Raw genomic sequence first — 16,619 nt, forward strand, 5'->3', positions numbered from 1 at the left:
AAATTAGTAGTGTTTCTGTTCAGTAACAGTGAACAATCTGAAAAGGAAATTAAGAGAACAATTGCATTTACAGTAGCATCAAAAGAATAAAATGCTTAAAATTGACAAAGAGACAGAAAACTTGTACACTGAAAACTATAAAGTATTTCTGAAGGAAACTGAAGAAGACAGAAAAAAGAAAGATATCCTGTGTTTATGGATTCAAAGACTTAATGTTAAGGTGTCAATACTACCTAAAATTGTCTACAAATTCAATATAATCCTCATCAAAATCCTAATTACTATTTATTTGCAGAACTTGAAAAATTCATTCTAAAATTTATATGGAATATTAAAGGACCCTTACTAGCCAAAACAACTTGAAAAAAAGCAAAGCTGGAGGCTTCACACTCCTGATTTTAAAAATTACTACAAATCTAAAGTAATCAAAAGACTGTGGCACTGGCATAAAGACAGGCATATGGACCAATGGAGTAGAATAAAGAGCCCAGAAATAAATCCTCACTCATGGTTAAAAGATTTTCAGTAGAATGCCAAACCTTTCAATTGGGAAAGGACAATCTTCAAAAAATGGTACTGGGAAAACTGGATATCCACATGCTAAAGAATAAAATTGGACCCTTATCATAAACCATATACAAATATTAACTCAAAATGGATCAAAGACCCAAAAGTAAGACCAGAAATCATAAAACTCTTAAAAAAACAAAAAGGAAAAGCTTTTTAACTTTGCATTTGGTGATGATTTAATAGTCATGAAACCAAAAGCATAGGCAACAACAAAAAATAAATTGGATTACATCGAAGTTAAAGTTTTTTGTGCATTAAAAGACATTATAAACAGAGTAAAGCTACAACTCACAGAATGGGAGCAAGTATTTGCAAACCATATATCTGATAAAGCATTGATATACATAATGTATAAGGAACTCCTATAATTCAAACAAGCAATCCAATTGAAAAAACTGGGCAAAGGCTTAAACAGACATTTCTCCAAAGAAGATAGACAAATCTTCAGTCAGCATATGAAAAGATGCTCAATATCACTAATAATTAAGAAAATGCAAATAAAAATCACAATGATATACTACTTTATATCCATTGGAATGGATATTACAAAAAAAATAAGGAAACAACAATCATTGGTGAGGATATGGAGAAATCGGAATCCTTGTATATTGTTGGTGGGAATCTAAAATGATACAGCTACTGTGGAAAATAGTGTGATGGCCCCTGCAAAAGATTAAAAAAGAATTACTCTATTATCCAGCAATTCTACTTCTGGATATGTACCCAAAAGAATTGAAAGCAAGGACCTGAACAGATATCTCTTCATTATTCATAGCAGTATTATTCACAGCAGTATTCATAGCAGTATTATTCACAACAGCCAAAAGATGGAAGCAGCCAAGTGTGTATTGAAGGAGGAATGATTAAACATAATGGAATATTATTCAGCCTTAAAACAGGGAATCTGATACATGCTATAGCATAGATGAACCTTGAAGACACTATGCTAAGTGAAATAAGCCAGTCATAAAATGATAAATATTGTATGATTCCACTTATATGAGTTACCTAGAAGAGTCAAATTCATAAAGACAGAAAGAAAAATGATGTTTCCCAGGAGGTGAGGGGACAGAAAACAGGGAGTTAGTGTCTTATTGTATAGAATTTCAGTTTTGGAGATGGACGGTAGGAAGGTGGGGATGGTTGTACGACAATGTGGATATATTTAATGCCATAAAACTGCACACTTGGTGCTGAAATGGTAATATTTATATTATGTGTACTTTACTACAATAAAAATTTATTTTTATGTTTATTGCAGTGGCAGGCATGTATTTCACTAAATCAAAGATGGTACCACTGGAAAAATGAGCTCGTGAAGCTCAAGAAGCTTAAATCCTTGTGATAAGTCCATACCTAGGTACTCAGAGAAAGTAAGAAGAGTTCAAGCTGTAGGCAGCACTCTGACGTGGATATCCTACAAGACCTTGTATAGTAGTTTGCCAAGGCTATCATAACAGAATACCACAGACTGGTGACTTAAACCAAAAAAAAAAAAAAAAAAAAAATTTCTTTTTCACAGTACTGGAGGCTGGAAGTCCAAGATCAAGGTGTCAGCAGGGTTGGTTTCTGGTTAAACCTCTCTTCCTGGTTTGTAGATGGCTCCCTTCCCACTGCCTTTCCTCTGTATACGCACCTTGTCCTTTTTCCTTCCTTTGTGAACATAGTTCTATTGGATTAGGGCCCCACTCTTATGACCTCATTTTTTCTTAATTACTTCCTTAAAAGCCCTATCTGCAAACACAGTCATATTGAGGCTTTGGGCCTCAAAATATACATTTTGGAAGACACAGTTCAGTTGGTAACAGATTCCTATGTACTCTCATGTGGCCCGCCATCATAGAAAAATGCTGTCCAAATTCGATCTAATAATTATTATGCTACCAATCACACAAAATTATTTGCTATTCGATAATAACGTAACCATGATGATGTTGCCAACTAAATAGAAATTTTCAAGATGCTAAATTAGTTGAAAATGCGACTTATAGCTATTCTCTAGGGAAAAAATCCAAGTTCAATTATTCAATAAGAAAGCACAGGGCATTGCACCTTTGCATAGTACCACATCCATCAGACCAGATAACTGCATCTTCATCCATCATTTGGTACAGTCAAAATAAAATTGTTATAACAGAACATCAATGTAGACTGCTCTCAAACTAAAGACTTCATTTCAATAAATGTCTTGGCTGCTCCTGTGATTCCATCTTGCAACGCATTAACATGATCTGTGGTCCACATCCCATCCCTCTCATATTCTCTGTTAATTAAAGTTTAAGAACATTTGATTAGATAGACAAAACAGAAGCTTCTTCAAACCCAGAGGCTGTACCCTTTAAGCATATTTTCTTTCTTTGCCAGTTTTTTAGTGTCCAGCCTTCAAAAAGTGGTAGGTTACCATCTTGCTAGTCATGAATCAATGCTACATACTCTGCATCATCTTAGCCACATAAACCTGAGGTCCAAAAAACACTCACTCTTGTCACTTAGGACCTATCTGGTTTTTTTAGTTCATCTCAAATATTTAAAGATACTGAAGCCATTCTGCATCATATCCATCATTATAATATCTTTAAAATCAGGATCTGCCAGTCAAGGGTAGCCTATTATATTAATAAAGCAATTTTAAAAATTTACTTATAGGAAGAAATAAAATATAGGAAATGCTATATTTCACAACTGACTTCTCACTACAGCAACTCACTTAAAATATTTCTTTCTGCATGGTTAGGTTTTTCTAGAGAAAACTTTTAAATGCTTTTCCTGTGGTTATCTCATTTAAAATAAGTTTATTTTGCAAACATAACTAACATTGCCACTAAGAGAACATCATTATCTTATCAAATTTTAGAGTATTGATAACAGATGGCTTGCTGATCATTCACTCTGTTCCTAAGAAATTAATTGAGCCTTCTGGAAAGCCCTATTATCATGTAGAAATACCCAGTAATGAACGCACATTACAACGGTGGGCAAATTAAAGGCACTTGATAGATAATAATTATAATAAAATAACAATTATTATATTGCTCTTTCATTCTGTTCTGTGACTAAGATTCAAGTAAAACATTATTTTTTATATAAAAATAGATACAGTTCCTGTCTTCATTAAGAAATCATTCAACATATAATTATTGAGCCCATTTATTGAACAAATGTTAGCAATGACCTCTGAGAATAAGTCAGTGCATAAAACAACAGCTTTGGAAATGGCTAATACAAAAACAATATTCATTTTTCTATTTATAGATCCTTTGGAACCCCATTTGCCCTCACACAACAACTTAAGTCCAAACTGCATGACTCACAGCATAATATTTTGAGTGCGATTTTCCTTCAGTACTCCATCACCATCACTAATACAAAATTACTACCAGTATCTATTTCTTTCTCATGTGGTTCCATCGCTGCTGGGAAATATTAAAAACATGAAGAGATCTGGTCTCGGTTTCTTCTTGGGGATTCTTCAATTTGACTCACTCTTCTTCGACTCCTCCAGTGCTTCCTAAAAGAGAAAAATAGAAATGGTTGGCCAAAGGCAAGAATATCAAGTGAAAAAGTTGTGTTCACTCAACTCTTTTTAGCTCATTGACATTTCACATACATTAAAAAAAAAAAAAAAAAAAGAGGAGAAAAGAAAAGTGATGAGAGAAAGATAAAACCACCTCTTCTGAGCTGCAGTAGACTGGTTAAAAAGTATAAGATTATGCTGAGTGAAATAAGTCAATTAGAGAAGGACAATCATCATATGGTTTCACTCATACGGGGAGTATAAGAAATAGTGAAAGGGACCGTAAGGGTAAGGAAGGGAACTGAGTGTGAAAAATCAGAGAGAGAGACAAACCATGAGAGACTCCTAACTCTGGGAAACAAAGGGTCACGGAAGTGGAGGTGGGTGGGGCGCTGGGGTAACTGGGTGACGGGCACTGAGGAGGGCATGTGATGGGATGAGCACTGGGCGTTATACTATATGTTGGCAAATTGAATTTAAATTTTTAAAAATGTGAAAAAAGAGCATAGGAGCAGTCAGCTCTATAATAGTTCTCTTCTGAGAATTTGCTGTTGGAGTAAAGGAAGATCACAAAGGAAAAAGTCCTCCTCCAACATTATGTTTTGTGAAGAATACTCCAAAGATTTCCAGCTTTCCAATCAAAAAGAATCAGGGTTCATTGATTCAAGCGGTCATCTCTGCCTATGAAATTAAAATGGGATGAACCTAGATCTTTTTCTTAGCTAAACACCTCAAAAGAAAGTAGAACAGGTATGGTGGTGGTTGACTACAGATGAGAGAAGGTACTGGTTTGATTCAGGGCTTTTCTGCAGTTCAATGAAGAAAGTTTTCTATTATAATTCCATTGAACTCAGCACTGTATTGCATTACCAGGCCAAAAATATCCTCAGGCATGCTTTAAAATGTAAGAATGTTGTTATTAGAATTAAAATGTACAGTTTACAAGTATTTAATCTCAATCTAGTTGACTAAATTTATACACATCTACTTATCAATTTGGAGATTAATTAATCTCAAGTACAATAAAATAGCATTAAATCACCAAAATTATTTCTCTGGGTCTATTGCAGTGAACAGTACAGCAGAATTTGAAAATAAAACACCAAGGCTGTCTGATGCCATCTCACACCGACTGATTTAGAATTTTGTTTTGAATATTAGGAAACTGAAACTGGAATGCTGCAGAGCTCTCTCTGCATATAGGTACACTTGTTTATCATCGTTAATCTTTGAAAAAAAAATGAATGTGAAGCTTAATGCTTAGGCATTTATACATACCAAATTTGAAACTGATAATCACAAGGGTATTTATTCTGAAAATTTTGCCTCAGGACTTGGCTGAGCCTCCACTGGCTTGCTGCATGTTAATATCAATCTCGCTTCACAGTGCCCAGAAATCCAAATCCTAAAGGAGATCTCCCTTCAGTTTTATTCCCATTTCTTTTGTTAACTTGTATTTTTGAAAAATACTGTCAACTGACGTATTTACACCTTTTATAAAATAGATACAATAGCATTTGGCCCTTTCCTTATTCAGATAGAGCAGAAATGAAATGATAAAATAGAGAATTTCAGTGGATACTATCCCAAAATCAGTAAGACTTTTGTCTGAGCACAAAAATAATCCCTCTCCAAAATAGTAAGCATAAATCATGAAATCATCCAGCATTTCACAAATATGAATTAAACACTTTCTGTATCTCAGACATTATGACAGATGACATATTATACAAAGCGAAGAAGGCAGGTACCCTTTCCTAAAAGTGTCACCCACCCAAAAAAGGACATACATAAATAAACACAAGGTGGTAAATTCTGTAGCTATGTTGGGCCCTCAGAGCTTAATGGTCAGCTTAATCTAAAGACATCAAGAGAATTTGGTAAGAAGTGATGTTTAGAATACTGAACTATGATTCTCCAGCTCATCCACAAAATATGAGGAGGAATGCTATGTGCAAAGACACACAGACCTGGAGGTTTTGTGAATGTGGTCTGGTATGACTAAACATTAAATGTATGTGTGGGGATTGTGTGAGTCAGTGTTCCTTTCCGCAAGAGACAGAAATATAGCTCAACTGAACTTAAACAGGAAACCTGTTGATTTAAAAGTGAAGGTAGCCTCTGGGACAATGGGATCCAGGGACAACTTCTATCAGGACTCTTTCTCCATCTTTCTTTCTTTCTGTCTCTAACCTCTGCTTTGTTTTATAATTTATGAGTCTTTTTCACTCTACAGGGGGTTACTCAAAGGGTAGAGAATGCAACCACAGGGAGTTAAAGACCCCCATGCTTCCATCAACAGAAAAGAGAGCCAGCTCCAAAATAAGAATTTTCACAGAAGAACTAATAAAATAGGCCCAGTTTAAGTCTTAAAAAAAAAAAAAAAAAAAGAAAGAAAGCAAATATAAGAGCTACAACAGGTAACAGGTAGCATAGTTACAAAGGTAGGCCATGATTAGATCTTTGAGAATCTTTTATGCTACACAAAGTTTGGATTTCATCCTGTAGGTTAAAGGAGAAAAGCGAAGGATTTTTTTTTTTTTAAGATTTTATTTATTTATTCATGGGAAGCACAGAGAGAGAGAGAGAGAGAGGTGGAGGGAGAAGCAGGCTCCATGTTGGGAACCTGATGTGGGACTCGATTCTGGGTCTCCAGGATCACACCCTGGGCCGAAGGTGACACTAAACCACTGAGCCACCAGGGCTGCCCAAAGTGAAGGATTTTAAACAGAGGAGTAATATGATCAGACTTCCATGCTTAGAGCACAGGGAATGATAGGGTAAGGTGAGAGAGGGTGGGGTGACAGGAGATGGTTGCAGTGATTTATGTGCCAGACGACAATGCTTTGAACTGAGCAAGAGCAGTGGTAATGTAGAAATAGAACATATAGAAATTAGTATTTACTAGTCATAGGTATCTAAGAGGGAAAGCTATGTGGAATGACTAAAAAAAATTCTGATTTGAAGGCTCAGTAAATAATGGTACCCTCAACCAGAATGAGAACTACACGGAGAGGAGAGAGATGAATTCATTTTGAACTAGTTGAGGGTCATGTGAAATCTCAAGGTGATGTCCAGGGGGCATTTTGGATGTCTAAGTATATAGTTCAGAAGACAAGTTGGCTGAGCTGGGTGTATAAAATCGGGGAATATTCACACAGAAGTCATGGAGAGGGATGATGTAGTAGGAGAATATGTAAGTTGAGAAAAGATGAGTGCAAACTATATAACTTCATAAACTTGAAAGATGAGTGTGATGAGCCCACTCGAGTAGACTGAACTTTAGTTTCCATAATTCCTTTCTCTTGCGTATTTCCAGTTGGAGTGGGCTGGAGATTGTCCTGCTGGAGTTAAGGGGCAGAAGGGAGGGGGTAACTACTCTGTTTGGTGGCCGAATGTGTGATCTATCGTGGAGAATATTCTATATGTGCTTGAGAAGAATATTCTGGTCTCATTAGGTGCAGTGGATTGTATACGTCAATCAGGACCGACTGGTCTTCAGTGTTGTTCAAGTCCTCTGTTTCCTTATTGATCTGACTCATCTTCTCATTTTAAGAGTATTGACGTCTCCTACTGTTATTTGTTACTGCCCATATCCCCCCTTCAATTGTCAATATTTGCTTCATTCGTTTGGGTGCCCTGCTGCTAGGTGCATATATATTTATAAGTGTTGTATCTTCCTGATGAGTTGATTATATATGACTATACAATGTCCTTCTTTGTCTCTTGTAACAGCTTTGACTGATTTTTATCTGATGTAAGTACATCCCTCCCTACCCTGTTTGGGTAACTTCCCAAAGTACGTCCATACTTTGTATGGAATATCTTTTTCCATTCTTTCGATTTCAGCCTGTGAACGTTATTATATCTAAAGTGAGTCTATTAGCATGTGGCAGGACCTTATTTTTTTCATCCATTCATCTATTCTATGTCTTTTGATTGGAGAGTTCAAACCATTTATATTTAAAGTAGTCAGTGACAGGGAAGGGCCTTATCTTGCCATTCTGTTCATTGGTTTCTGTATTTTGTATAGTGATTTTGTTCTTTTATCTCCCTTTGTGTTTCACTGATTTTTATTTGTAATGACATATTTTGATTCCTTTCTCATTTTCTTTTGCATGACTTCTATAGGTATTTTCTTTGTGGCTACCGTGCGGGTTATGCAAAATATCTTCTAGGTATAAACAATCTATTTTAAATTGGTAACAACTTCAGTCACGTAAAAACTCCTTCACATCTCCTGCCACGGTTTTATGTTATTGATGTCACAAATTAGAGCTTTTTAATATTTTGTATCCATTAACAGTTTCATAGTTACATATTTATGTTTTTATCTTGTAAATTGTATACCTAAATTAAAAATGACTATGCAGCACCATTACAGTGTTACAGGATTCTATATTTGTCTATGTATTTACCTTTACTAGAGAGCTTTATATCTTTATATCCTTTCCTTATTGCTGCCTAGCATCCTTTTATTTCAACTTGAAAGCCTTCCTTTAGCAATTCCTTTTTTTTTTTAAGATTTTATTTATTTATTTATTCATGAGAGACACACAGAGAGAGAGGCAGAGACACAGGTAGAGGGGGAAGCAGGTTTACATGCAGGAAGCCCTATGTGGGACTCGATCCCGGGACTCCAGGATCACGCCCTGAGCCGAAGGCAAACACTTTAACCGCTGAGCCACCCAAGCATCCCTCCTTTAGCAATTCTTATAAGGCCTGCCTAGTGGGGTAATGAACTCGCTCAACTTTTTTTTTTTTTTTTTTTAATCTGGGAAGATCTTTATTTTTCCTTCATTTTTTGAAGGACAGTTTTGTCGAATAGAGTATTCTTAGTTGGCAGGTTTTTTTGTTTGTTTTCTTTTAGCACTTTGAATATATCATCAAACTCCCTCCTGGCTTGCAATGTTTCTGCTGAGAAGTCTTCCGGGAATCTTATGGGAGCTCCCTTGTATGTGATGAGTCACTTTTCTTTTGCTGCTTTCAAGACTTTTTCATTGTTCTTTATTGTAATTTGTCTCATGCATTTGTCCTCTTGCATCAAATTACCTCCAGATACGCTGAAAACTGGAAATCCAGGACTTAAAAACCTAAGAGCAAGACATATGTTCCTCATCAGTTTACTTTTCTGAGAGACCTTCTCCAAACAGCAACCTGTGAGCATCTTGAGTGTCTTCCTTCCTTTTAGCTTACCTTCTTACTTCTGAATGTTAAATAAGTGAATGAGTGAATGGCCAGATAGCATCTTTAAATGATTGTTCTGTAGCCCAACTCAACAATATGGATTATATTTGTAGGATTCTGAGCTTCTTTGAAAGAAGAATCATTTGAAACCAAGGGAGTGTAATGAAACAGGGCATAAATAATATTGTCTTAGAAACTTTTTTTTTAACATCTTGCTTTCTTTATGAAGACAATTCTCATAAAAATTGTTCAGGCATTGACAATACTGTTGCTCTGCTACACATTCTCAGGGAGAGGTACTTGAAGCAGAAGATGGTTTTAGCTATTGTATGACATGATGGTACCCTCTCCAAGTTCTGTGGACTCATCTCCTGCAGGTTTTGGGGTACAGTCATGGACTTAACGGTTTGGCCCACCTGAGTATAGATGTTCTCCTAAGCTTTCTTTTTGTAGGAGGTCGATTGATTTATAAAATAAAATAAAATATTGTCATATTCATCATATGTAAATAATATTGGTTGACAAGTGTTTGTTCAAAATATGTCCTCCAAAATACTTACCCTTGCTCTACAGTTCATTTCAGAGTAACATCAGGTTATATCTTCAAGTAGATAAAGTGACCCACTTACTGAATGAGTTTCCTTAAGTATCATGTCAATAGATAAGAAAATCTCTTGTTTATTTAAGATTTTATTTATTCATGAGGGACACAGAGAGAGAGGCAGAGACACAGGCAGAGGGAGAAGCAGGCTCCCTATGGAGAGGCTGATGTGAGACTCAATCCCAGGACTCCGGGATCATGACCTAAGCCATAGGCAGATGCTCAACCATTGAGCCACCCAGGAGCCCCTTAAATTTAAAAATAACAAAAGAAAATAGTAGTTTCTCGGTGACATAATCTACTCAATATCCTCAATCTTCAATACAAAACCAGTATTGACCAGGATTACGGATAAAATATCTGCTTAGAAAAAAGTCAAGTACACATATTTTAGAAATTTCAGTCAATTTGTATTAAATGAAATATACAGATCAGACTATCAAACTTCTCTGGTTTAGTTAGTGAATGCAAAGTAAGTTGATGCGGCTGAATTAATCACAAACTCAAGCTAATTCTTTTTTCATCCTTATTAATCAAGTTAGGGTTTCTGTTCTATGAATGTAAACACAGAAAGGTCAACAATTTTGCTAGGGGCATGTTCCAGGGCATGGGAATTAAGTGAAAAGTCATCTTTCATTCCCTTACTGGCCTAAAAACAGCCTCAAACCTCAATACTGAATTTTAGATAACATGGAATGTGCTGTATTCACAGAACATATAAGTTTCTGAACAACAATGAAGATAATTTATTATGGGATTGTCAGCCAAGTCCGCAATGATTCTTTGATTAGTGAAAAGTGGTTTTGCATGTTATGCCCTGGGATATTTCTTTAATTTTTTTTTCCTCCAAGAGGATTTTGTGGATTGTACTAATGTTCCACATGCTGATTTTTAGTATAAGATTTGCTACATGATGTGCCAAAGGTGATGAACAATAAAGAGGATAGCTTAAATTAATTTAGAAAGTTTGTGTTTTTCTCTTAGGGAGAAAATATTATTTTAGAAGCCCTCATAAAACACAGCAGTGGGGAAGTTGCATAAAGCAGAGCTCTTTTCAACTCTTAAAGTTTTATAAAGTAACCATTTTGAAAAAATTACGAAACAGGGGTTGAGTTTTTGCATTTTATACTTCTGCAACCTAAAACTTTACATACCATAAACCCATCTTGCTCTCTTAGATACATCAAACAACAGCTATTGCTTCTTCACTGTGAAGAATACAAGGTTTCATCAGAGCAGCCAAAAGAATTTCAAGAGAAAACACTCCTCAGGTCCAAATCTGTGCAGTAGCTTTAGACAACCTATTTCTTTATGTCAAATAATTACATATGGCAACCAAGAAATACTGTCTCTTTTAGAGTTGGGATGCAATTTCTCTCTAATTTCTACAATGCTATGGTTTTGTCCAATTTTCTGATACCTTAGTTCTTTGACAGATACCTGAATAGATAACCTGCAGCGAAAGTTCCCCAGGGCACTTGAAAACCAATATATTAGGGGTACCTAGGTGGCTCAGTTGGTTAAGCAACTAACTCTTGGTTTCAGCTCAGGTCATGATCTCAGGGTCAGAGTGGAGTCTGCTTAAGATTCTCTCTTCCTCTCCGTCTGGCCCTCCCCCTGCTTGCACACACTCTAAATCAATCAACCAATCAATCAATCAGATCTTTTTAAAAATAGGAATGCTTGAAAACCAATATATTTGCTCACTAATTTCTTCGTTCAACCATTGAACATATTTATTCAAGCTTGTCAGCACACTAGATATTTGAGGTAGGGCTATGGATGTAGAGAATGAACCAGGCATTATCCTTATTCTCTTGAAGTTTATAAATTAGTAGGTTTACTGATGAACATATTTTTTCCCAAGGACCTTAGGAATGCTCTTCTCTGGGAGGTCTCAGTTCTATCTGACACAAGTAGTTCCCTCAGTTTTGCCAAAAGCATGCTTCTCTGGAATTCTCAACACTGGTAAGCACAACCCAATAAGGGCAATTGCTGCTGTAGGGTAGAAATAAGCTGTCTTATCACAGATATATTTCTCACCCAATTTCTCCCCCTCCAGATCCAAAATAGTTCCCACAACTGAACCAAAGGATATTTCCTTTATCTAAACAAATCTGTGGAATCCTGTGTCTTTACTCTGCCCAATTATTCCATGAAGCCAACCATCTGTCCAATGAAACTTAGTTCCTCTTCCTTCTCCAGCTTCTAAAAGATACTTGCTAGCCCAGCTTCCACCAGCAGCAGCACCAGTAAGGAATTATTGCCATCTTGGGATGGAATTGCCACTGCTGGAAGAGAGATCACAACTTCTGCCCTACAGAAACCTATATCTTAGTTTAGGATTTCTATGTCACTGACACTGCCCCTGCTTTAGGACTTCCTCACACATCTACGTCTAGAGCTTCCTGATAGCCTGATTGGCACTCTGACTAGGATCTCAAAGCCCAGATGATCACTGGAATATGTACACTTTATATCAAAGTTCTGTTTTGGGAGCAGATCTCAGGCACTTTGACATCCAGACTGGCAACAAAGAATAGATGGATCTATGTGCAATTGGCCAAAACAGGTCTTTGCAGGCCTTGCGCTAAGGCAGCTGGGTAACTGGCTCACTAGTCATGGGCTCTAGAAGTGGTACATGACACCTAAGCTTTACTAGGCTGAAGGATGTTCATCTGTATCACCCTTGTGCCTATAGCAAGTGTAGATTGCTCACTTATTCAGTGCCTACCAGAGCCAGGCTCAGTGCTAGGGATTCCGCATTCATTAGTAGTAATCTTCTTTTTAAAAATTCTTCTACAGGATAGATACAGAGAACCATTCATCACCCATAGACACAAAGGCAAGATTCAAACCAGCTTCAGCTTTCTGACTGTGGTTCCAATTCCTTAATGGAGCTAAAGTGCTACCAGGAAACCAGCCTGTTTGCTTAAACATGTTTAACTTTCCTAGTTCTTGCCAGTTCCTTTCCTCAAGACTGAAACCTATTCTCTAATAACCCCAAGAGATGCTTAAAGACTCTATTTTCATTTGGAAAGATTCGATGAGTCCTGATGCTGCGATTTACCTGGCTGAAAATATCACCATCGGTTGAAATTTGCTCCTAAATCCACCTCCACCCCCTGACCTAACTCTTTGGATGATGATAATGTGGGTGATATTGATGAGAGCCACCGGTTTTCAAATATCAGACTCTATACTAGGATCCTTAGATTTAGTAAGCAATTTATTCCTCACAAAACTTCTACATTATACTCATTGCCATCTCCAGTTTGAAAATGAGGCCCAGAAATGTTAACCAATTTGCCCAAGATCTAGACTAAAAACTGGATTCAGACTCAGTTTAGATTTCTCCACAACCCATGTTCTAATCCTTAGGAATTGTTGTGATATAGGACTCCACATAGAGGACTAGCCTTTCTGATTTAGCATGACCAGTTACCCCTAGTCTCCTGGGACTCTCCTGATTTTAACTAACACCTACATTGGGAAACCCCACAGTCTCAGAAAAGCCAGGCCTGTTGACCACCCTAACCTGTGTTAGAAGCCTTAACTTTGGCCCATTCTCTCCTCTCTGTAGGTACAACAGGGCCAGGCCTACAGTAGGCCCAACAGAGCAGTGGGCATTTGAGTTACCCTTCTCCTGGGAGTAACTGAGGGAAGATTAGAGGCTTTCAGGCTTCTGGCACTGAGAGTCATCCGATTTTGAGTAGTAAACTTCAGGCTGCCGTAGCAAGGAAATAGGGAACATTAAAGAGCAATGTGCCTTTACTCACATATTTGTTCTTTGCACTATTGGTTTATTACTTCATTAGTAAACAGAAGGGACAACCATCTTCCCCTGAGCCTAAGTTATCACTCTTGCCAATTTTCAAAATTGATCCAGTCCTTGGTGAAATGGCCTAACGTACCTTCCCTTACCTCTTTCTCTGTCCCATGCAAGGCTAAGGTTCTGGAATGTATTATCATGGAAGCCATCTACAACCTCAAGCTCATATGCTCTTGGGATTGCCCATGGCTGGATCTGTGCTCGGGTGGGCAGCAGAGGACCATTTACCATGAAGCTATTGAAGTTTGAAGTCTCAGAGTCCTTTCAAGGGCCTGAGAAAGACTTCGGCAATGTGTTCACATGTTTGAAGTTTTTGTTTCAACATTTTACAAAAGTGAAACATATTAATTTCAACTGATGAAGACTGGTGTCTCTTTCCATGCCTACTACTCCTTCATCACACTTCATCTTCAGCAGTTCACCTCAGCATGGCTGTGACTATCTTTTGGGACCTGGCTACAGAAAAATTAAATTGGGAATATGCCATAATAAATGAAATTTGGAGGGATGTTCTGGGAAGTTTCAAGAAAACAAGTAGACATTTCAGATAATTTGGCTTTATATTTTTTTCTGTTTTAAAATTTGCACACAAAGTAAGTTTAAAAACTCAGATAAAAATCAGTGGTGTAGGATAGAGAACCAAAAGTATGTGAAAGGAAATCAAGGAAAAGATTCTATGGTGAAAACTGAGTTGCAGCACAACAAAAATTCATATAATATCAACATTTTTTATATGAAGAGATCATTTCTAAATAGAAATAATAAGTAGGCACTTGGTTTGCTTGAGAATCCAATTAATGAAAAGAAGTAATCATGATAAAACATTTTTTAAAAGCAGAAGTTACCTGCTGATATAGCCAATATGAACACAGTGACAAGGATAATCAAGTACTCAGACTTTCTGTAGATGGAAGCAGGCGACAGACTCAGTGTTCTGGCCTCACCAGGAAACCACAAAAGTTCCTGTGGAAGTAAAGCGGAATTACATCAGAACATATTGGGTGGAGAAGACAAAACCCATCGTAGCTGTTAAGGCCCTGATGCCATGTATGTCAAATCAGTACCTTTGGATGATCATGAATTTATTATAGAAAGACAACATGTACTCATGTCCAGAATGATAAAAGCCATATTGAGGGGCCTGGGTCAATTTGCTGAGAATGAAATTAAAGAAGTCAGTTTTAGAGCAAACTCTTCACGTGTGCTAGCAAAAGTACATGTGTGTTCTAGCTATGTGGTTGGCTACACTAACAACTCCACAGAGATTCCTGAATTCCCCACTGCACCTAAAATTGCAGGGGAACTGCTAATGGCTGCCAACTTCCCAGATTGTTAAATAAGATAAATCTTAATAAACTGTTACCTTCTTTCAGCATTTAATAGCTATAATTCAGTTAGTAATTTTTTCATGAAAGATATTTTGATAAACATTTTCACAACTTTGACAACTACACTAAATGTCCATGTGACATTTTTAATATCAAATTGGGAATCTAAAGTATTTTAAATATTATCAACACAAAAATACAAATTTTACTCCACCCTGTTAAAGGAAATAATGAATTTTCTTTTTTCCTCTTGAAAAAAATGTAAAATAAATAAATAAATAAATAAATAAATAAATAAATAAAATGTTACATGAGTGCTGTCATATGAGAAGGTGATCAAAGAGTACACAGCAAAGAAAAAAAGGTTTAAAAAATAGTATGGAAGTAAATGCAGAAGTGAGTTGATTAAAAATACTATTTTTCTGGGTTTGATGGTATTTGTGATATTTGTCAGTTTTGTCATATTTTTAAAATGTGATTTAATTTTAATTTTTTCCCTCATTCTAAATAAGTATCTAGTTACACACCTAATTTGGTCATCTTTTTCTGAATTAAGAGAATACTTCTAATAGTGTTGTAGGCTCCAGATCTCACAGAGCCTTAGTCCTGCCTTCTCCCCCATTTGCAATGCCTGAGGGCAGTGGATTCAAGCAACCAGGCGGGTCTGGGCTATTTCTGTACGCAGAGTCAGAATCCATCTTATATAACTGGAACTCCTACGTCTCTTCTTTTCAGGCACTAGCTTGAGAATTGCAAGTGCTCAGAACTTTCCAATTTTAAGACACTGATTCTCCAAAGCAACATTCTGGAAGTATCCTTACTTGTTCCCAGGAGTCCACCGCTGCTCCGTCCCACAGTATATTTCAGAGCCTCTTTTTATTTCATAAAGTTTTAGCCTAAGTGCTACAAGAGCCCCGATAGATGTTCAATTATGTATTAATGATTTGCATGCAGTCAGAAAATTTGATAGTAAGTAAAGTTTTAAAATGTAATCAGATTGACTTAGTGGAATCAGCTGTTTTTGCTTTATTTATTATAACTATGTTATTGTAGCAGATCCAGCCAGGGGCATTAGAAATGCAAAACAAAACAAAAAAAAAACAACAAAAAAAAAGCACAAAACCCTAAACATAAGTTATCAAATATGCCCAACAGGACTACTCCTCCCCATCCACCTCAGGCCATCTGGTCCTTTGCTTGGCGTAGCTTCTACTCATTTATCTATAGCGTCAAGGAGTCTGGCAAAACTAGATACTATTGTATGAAAAAATGAAGCAAATTAAATACACCACGATTCAGTTTATTTAAAATAATTTCAGTCTTTCTGGGCTATCTAGTTATTTACTAGTATGAACAATCAAGTTTATTTGAAACATCTTATCTTATTTATTAGAAACAGCCCAGGTCCCATGATACTTAAGTAAGGCTCAAATTATGACTTCAAATCCTGATTTTATTCCAAGTGTATGACTTAGGGTTTCAGAACAACAGTGCAATAGAGTAAAAAGTGTAGAAGAGCCACACCTTGAGGTAGAAGACTATACTTCTAAGAATAAACGTTTGAGCACATAAAATTTATATCAGGAA

At 36.5% G+C, this 16,619-nt stretch overlaps 2 long non-coding RNA genes and 1 pseudogene across 2 annotated transcripts in view; 2 read left to right on the plus strand and 1 right to left on the minus strand.

Moving 5' to 3' along the window:
* The window catches only part of LOC140619934 (uncharacterized), a 40,227-nt gene that overhangs the window by 14,915 nt on the left and 8,693 nt on the right, over positions 1 to 16,619 (plus strand). The gene's annotated exons all lie outside the window — the stretch shown is intronic.
* Positions 69 to 16,619, minus strand: part of LOC140619933 (uncharacterized) — a 28,889-nt gene continuing 12,338 nt past the window's right edge. The window contains exons 4-6 of the long non-coding RNA XR_012019697.1: positions 14,550 to 14,667; positions 3,882 to 4,078; positions 69 to 2,833 (exon numbers count right to left, since the gene is read on the minus strand). This is a non-coding gene — a long non-coding RNA (uncharacterized lncRNA). The remainder of the gene's footprint in view (positions 2,834 to 3,881; positions 4,079 to 14,549; positions 14,668 to 16,619) is intronic.
* On the plus strand, positions 14,359 to 15,148 carry LOC140619932 (elongin-C pseudogene; annotated as a pseudogene).

This window comes from Canis lupus, chromosome 28, assembly GCF_048164855.1.
Source record: "Canis lupus baileyi chromosome 28, mCanLup2.hap1, whole genome shotgun sequence".
Classification (NCBI taxonomy): domain Eukaryota; kingdom Metazoa; phylum Chordata; class Mammalia; order Carnivora; family Canidae; genus Canis; species Canis lupus.